We start from the raw sequence: 6,683 nt of genomic DNA, 5'->3' as shown, positions 1-6,683 counted from the left end.
TTGTTTTTAATTTAATTTAATGTATACATGCAGATTCACACACACACACACACACAGATATATATATATATATATATATATATATATATTTCACATCACATCTAGATATGGCCTCTAGTGGTTCACAACATTTTTCTTTTGAGCAAAGTGTGCATCTTGATCCTCAGTAGACCTCACGTAGGTCTGAGACTCCTGAGAGTACTCCTGAGAATTCAGAGACTACTCATACTCAGACTATTTTGAGAATGCAGTCCTCTCTAGCACAATTACAATGGACTTTAAATAACACTCATGTGTTGGCCAATAGGGATAAATTACAACGTATTAGAGATGAGTTGATGTGTAAGATTGAGATTTCTCAATCATACAACCCATATGATGACCCTCACATTGAGCATTTTTATAGGACTTTATCTCACACTATCTATGGCACGGTTAAATGGAAATAATAGATAGAGATGTTTCTGCAATGAATGTGAAATCCGTGTTCCCATTTACATGAAAATGGTTGTGGTTAGAGGATATTAGCTCACTAGATGTGAAGATATTATTGTCCCATCATTCATATATCTGAGTTGGTTGGTGACACATCATAGGTGGCCGTAGAAGGATGAGCTGCCAGAGTATTTCTACAAACAATTGTGTGTAGAATTTCATCTAGGATACGATGTTGATTACATAGACTTTCCACGACATGTTGGGTAGGGTAGGGGTAGATTTGCAGATAGATTTAGATACCATGATACACAACCCCTAATAAGAGGGCAATGGTGGGTCATAACCTTTCAGTTTTTCTGAAAGGTTTGGATTTGGTCATAGGTGGTGCTGGTGATATGACCGCTGAGGAGGCACACATTGGCATGTATTCTAGCATTGCCAACATTGCTACTCAAGTTGATGAGATGACTTCTAATCGTGTGGGGAGATATAGTTGTGTTCTTGTACTACCCCTATTGTTGATGAGACAGATCCATTTTATGACCCATATATTTGTTATGAGCTACCATTGCCTGCAGAGATCACATGTTTACCGGAGGATCGTTTGTGCCAGATGAGCTCCTATTTAGTGAGTGATATTGTGGATGCTGCTCAGGCTCTCTCTACATTACATGGGATCACTCCTCAACAATTCCCTAATTTCATTGGACGAGTACTTTAGAGATCCTCGACTACTACCAGCCATGGTGGAGGAGATTCAGAGCTTGGTAGTTCTAGACAAGAGGATATTTTGACACCTCCTGTATATGGTGAAAAGTGGATAATGGAAACAACAATATTGAAAGACTAAATGAATTCAACCACAAAACACAAGCCTAAAAACTACAAAGATCCACCATAATATATGAAGATTACCTAAGACAATGAAAATCAACAAAATCAAAAGATTATACCATCACATGTCCACTAGGATTTGAATATTCATTCTTCCTATCTCCATTGATCTTGCTTGATATATTTTCTCTCAGATTTTATGTGTGCACAAGAGCTCAACAAAAAATGGAAATGTGGTTGATAGCTTGACTGCAAAAAGGCTTCATTGCATAAAATTTATTAGAATGCTCATTAGCTCAATATAATGCTTAGGGTTGATAATGAAGGAAGCATCCTCTTATATAGAAGACACTGTAAGAAATGGAGGGATGAGATTAAGAGGTGTAAAGATAAATGGTCGACTAGGATTAAATGGTAGGTAGAGGAAATAATAAAATGATAAAGGATGTAGGTAGTGTAGGAATTAAGAGATGAATGACATGTGTCATAGGTAGAAAAGACTAATGAATTAATTAAATAAATAAAGATTTATTTAAATAATAGAAGAAGTGGGATCAATTAAATAAATAAAATATTTATTTAATTTAGGGGAAGGACAATTTAAATAAATAAATAAAAGTATTTATTTAAATGAGGAAAAAGGCTAGAAAAGGATAAATGAATTAATTAAATAAATAAAGATTTATTTAATTAATAGAAGAATTAGGATAAAATAATTAAATAATTAAAAATATTTATTTAATTAGACAGGACAATTTTAGGTGTCTACATTTTGCCCCTATTTAAAACAATGCAACTTGTCACGTTGTTTCAAAGAAGATAAGATGAACTAATACAAAGTTTCCCCATGACGGGAATGATATGCCCCCTTGAGAGATTGGATGAAAATGTTTGAAAATATCGCAGACAATCTCTCGATAAGAAAGAAAGACTAGAAAGGACTGACAAGATAGGATGACAAAGTCACACAGGAAAAAGACTAACTCAAGAGGAATCAACAAAATGAATTCAACCACAAAACACAAGCCTAAAAACAACAAAGATCCACCATAACTATTAGGCCCAATATGGAAAGCTAATGTACTGAGAGGGAAGGGGTGAATCAGTACTCCAAAACCTTTCTTCAACAATAACTTTATTGTTATGCATAAATCGAATAGTGCAGTAACATAATATAAAGCTAAAACAAATAGATAACAATCATACATGATTCACTCCATAACACATTTTTTTTTGTTATGCAGAAACTCTTGGTTAGAGAGAAAAACTGCAGTGGAGATGGCACCCACAACTTCACTACTGCAATAATAAAGAGTGCTCGGTTAGAGCTACATGTTTAGCTATTTCTGATAGCTTACCCTGTTAGGAGTAACAAGATCTATTAGATCTACCTTGCTAAAGGATTTTACAACACTTAATCTAAATGCTGCACCTGGTTAGAGGCTTTACAATTTATAAACTTGATTAGAGTCTTTTACTGTGTTAAAGGTTTCTCTTACAACTTCAAAATATTAAAATAAATCATTACAAATATCTGCAACTTTACATCTGGAATGTTACAGAAGATTCTATGTGCTCAAAATATGATTACCTTGCTTATAGCATACCTCGGTAACCCATATAGTAACTCGATAAACCCTTCTGTTTACTCTGTTCTTTGACTGTTCTCTAAAATCCTTCTCGGTGACCTCTATGTCTCTATAACAGTCATAACACTTAGTGCTTTCACATGTCTTGCTTCATATATCTCTATATCTTCCTTTCTATCATGCGACATGTATATTTCTGATCTTAATCCATGTTGTATAAATAGATCTCTTATGATGGTGATCCATTCATTGCTTTGATCTTACAAACATGTTTTATCGAATGAATAACCATGCAAAATATTTCATTGGTTAGATGACCTCAAAATCATACACAATCTTTAAGTGCAATTTCCAATGTGATAACAGTTAGATGTTCCTTGATCTTGTAAAACATTTTCATATGTATGTCCAGGTTCAATGAATCTGGTAACATGTTTCACTCAGTGTGTCATCTTTGCTGCACGGTAGACATGGAATGATACTCTCGAGACAGCTCAGTGTATACTACGTTCTGAGACTACTTTCTTCAATAACCGACTAGACTATGCATACCGACTGAATATCTCGGTAGAGATAACCGACTAGAGTATATAGAATAACTTTGAAACATAAAACTAATGGCAACTTGATAAGTAGTAACAATCTCCCCTTTTGACATTAGTTGAGATGTTTGACAAAAACTACTTTCAAAGTTATAACTCAATAATCTATATACTTGCAAAATTTGACTATACTGATAGTATATACAATAGTCAATAATATAATATATCTAGATATACCCCCCTTATTGATATACTATACAAAACTCTGATTTTGCATGCTTGGTAAACTGTTCTGTGTGCTGCTCTTGATCTTTGCTTACTGTCCTGTTCACTGCTCAATTCACTGCTCTTGGATACTCTGCTTGCTTTGGTCGGTATACTCCCCCTATATACTATACTCCTTTTGTTTGATACTTTGAATACTACACTCCCCCAATACTGTATCAAATACTGTATCACTCCCCCTTTTTGACAAACATCAAAACTTAATTACCATTCGGGGGTGGTAATTGGTCAAAAATGGATTTGTACTTGGTTCGTGCTTCAGTGAGAGTGATAGAGAGTGCAATCTTTACAGTGTCCATTAAATAATTTTGTGCTTGAATATCAGGCAATAATGATATTAAGCCATCTAGAGTGCTTCTGTGTTGTGTAGTAGATAAGGAGGTGGCTCGGTTGATCTATTCTTGGACAGATGAAATATGAGGAAGGAATAATGTCTGAAGTGTCATTATGTCCATCCTGATCTTGTGTTCTTCATTTCTTAGGTCCAACTATTGAGCCATGAGCTATTGTAGCTTGTATAAAAATTTTGAACTGAATTTGGCTCTGTGGTCAGCTTATTTGAGAGATCAGTGATCTCTTTCTGAATTGCTTCTGTTTTATGCTTAATGTCTTTAATGAATAAAGAAAATGTGTAGAGTTTTTGAAATAAATAAAGAATGTGCTCGAGTTGAGGAGTCAACTCAGAAATAAATTTGACAAGTTTAACTTTGCCAATAGCTATAGCTTTCTGTACCTCTTCTATCATTTTTGCAGTGAGCTCCTTGTCTTTTAGCTTGCTCAAATATTCTGATGCATCTACTCCAGATGTCTCTATCTTTGTTAGGAGTTCATCCAGTTGAATGTGGATGGCTGCATCTATTGACACTATAGCTTTAGGTAGCATATCTATTAAGAGTGCTTTTACCTTCTGAAGTACTTTATTTTTCTTTTGAATTGCCATTTGCTTCTCTTGTTCGGCCTTTGCTTTGCATAGTTCACCGAAATCAATGAGTGCTTGCCCCTTTAATTTTGATATGTCTACATTGGGCAACACTATTGGTTTTGACAAATCAACTTTAAAACTATGCTTTTTCATCTTCATTTCTTTACCTTTCACCGATGGAACTAAGACAATGTCTTGTGAGGCTTGATGACCCTCGGTAGGTTGCTCAGTAGAAGAAACACTTTGGTTAGTTTCTTTAGCCTCTGTCGAGTCTTTTGGTGTCTCGGTGCTTGGTGTCTCAGTTGCAATATTCTCAGTGCTATAAGGTGCTTGAGATGTATGTTCTTGAGTAGTACCTACTCCTATTCTAGACTTATGACCTTCAGTGCCTTGAGTCATGTCATGAGGGGTTTCGGTTGAGACAGGTTGTTTGACCGGTGGGTAAGGTTGAACTTGTTCCAAGACTGATTCACTAGATACAAGTTTTGCATATGCATTGCCTTCTATCATTTCCTATTCCGGTGCCTCTGTATCCATGACATCTTCATCTATTTGAATGGTGTCAGTAGGGTCTTGCTCGGTAACATCAGGATCTTGCTCAGTGACATCAACAATTTCAACTGTAGCTTGCTCACTAGCATCCTTGACTTTAAATATTTCCTGCCACTTTGCTTTTGTCTCATTTTCAACTTCAATATACAGCCCATTCATAGCAGTTTTAAAGCTCTCTGCTTGACAAGAAACTTTGAGTTGTAGGTTGTCAGATGCTCTTTAATTTCAGCTACTGACATGTCAGGAAAGAGATGAACCAGACTTCTTTCTCTGATTTGTTTCTCTGAGTCCATTGCATACTTCCACCTATTATCAATATTCAAATAAAGTTCATTCGGAAGTGACTTAGCTAGTTCCAATGGAGCTAACCGGAATTTTAGAAGTGTGCAGATGACAGCTTCTTCAATTTGTCTCTTCTCATCATTATTTCTGGTTTCATATTTTACATATCTAAATTATCCAAATCCTCCATATTCTTTCAGATTAGCACAGAAGTTTTCAACACTATGTATATTTACCTTCTTGCTCTTGACAATCTGAAATTTGCTTGCATCCTCTGATTTGGTATCACTAGATTCTTTTGCCAAAATGAGTCTCCAAGTAGATTTCTTATAGGTCTTTGTTACCTTGGGAACAATAACACTCTTTGTTTTCTTACTCGGTGAAGCTGCAGATGCTCTGGTGCTAGGTCACTTTGGAGGTGGAGTCAATGAGGCCTTTGATGAATCTAGTTTCTTTCTTTTCAACACTTTACCATTAGGCAATTCAGTGCTCAGTGTTATAGCTGCCTCTTGGGCTTCAGATTCCTCTTTGGTAATGGAAATGGTGCCTTTGATAGGCATAGAGGAAGAGTCTTCTCTGAATTTCTCCGACAATGCCTTTATCATCTTTGTTGCCTTTCTTGTAGCTTTGGGTACTACGATGCTCATCTTTACCTTTTCCTTCACTTCCTCATAGGTTCCATACCTTAGCTCAGTAGCATGCCTCGGTAATGTAAGAAATGCATCAATTTGTTGTTGTGTGATGTCAAAATCAATCTCATATCCCATAGGCGACAAAGATTGAGATCTCGGTTGCACAACATTCACATAACAGTAATCAGTGTCAACTTCGAAACATATGTCATTTTTGTATTTCTCCACTAGCTGGGGTGGAATTCTATACCTGTTATGCATTTTCTCTTGGAACTTACTCAAGTAATCATCCATAATATCATTGAAATTATCTCCTAACTTCTTAATGAAGTCATTAATCTGATGGGTGATTGGTCGGTGTAGTTCCCAAACAACTTTACTGACTGATGGAAAGAATTTTTCAAAATAGAAAAACATGCATACAAGTAATGATCCAAACTTTAGTGTATTTGCCAAGTTGTTCTTCTTCGGCTTCCTGATGGTGTTAAAATTCTCAAATAGGTTCTTTAGCAACACCTCACATAGATCAATTTTCATTCCCTTTTTCACAATTTTGTATTTTAGTTCTTCATCTATGACATTGTTCAGTTTCAATCCTCTGCAATCT

The sequence above is a fragment of the Cryptomeria japonica genome, chromosome 1 (genome assembly GCF_030272615.1).
Source record: "Cryptomeria japonica chromosome 1, Sugi_1.0, whole genome shotgun sequence".
NCBI lineage: Eukaryota > Viridiplantae > Streptophyta > Pinopsida > Cupressales > Cupressaceae > Cryptomeria > Cryptomeria japonica.
This window is presented reverse-complemented; position numbering follows the sequence as displayed.